The sequence below is a fragment of the Apis dorsata genome, unplaced genomic scaffold (assembly GCF_000469605.1).
Source record: "Apis dorsata unplaced genomic scaffold, Apis dorsata 1.3 scaffold_779, whole genome shotgun sequence".
Lineage (NCBI taxonomy): Eukaryota > Metazoa > Arthropoda > Insecta > Hymenoptera > Apidae > Apis > Apis dorsata.
Window position 1 is genome coordinate 144,801 of NW_006263926.1, and position 432 is coordinate 145,232.

Consider the following 432-nt stretch of genomic DNA (forward strand, 5'->3'; position numbering starts at 1 on the left):
TCGGTGGCGGTCCGATTACAAGGGGGAGACACTTAACAGCGAAGTACCGGTCGAAACAGCGGTCGTTTCATTGCGAAACGCGGTACACCGGTATGCGGCTGCATGCGCGTTACATTGACTGATTGAGTGGCATTGAATTGAATCGAGGGTGGACGTGGGAAGGGAAACTGGCAAATGCCTGCCCGTTGCAGCGTTGCATCCGACCTACACCTACTATCGGCATCCCCCGAACCTTGTATACAACTCTCTCTTCTCTTTCTCTCTCCGTTTTACTCTCTACAACGTGCGCGTGACACGTATCGTCCGTTCTTTTTTTTTTCGCGCGAACCCGTGTAAGCCGAGTTAGGGGAGGGGGTTGGAACGCAATTACACCTGAGTAATTGCGGGAGCGGAACGGAAAAAAACGGTGGAAGAGAGAGAGAGAGAGAGAGA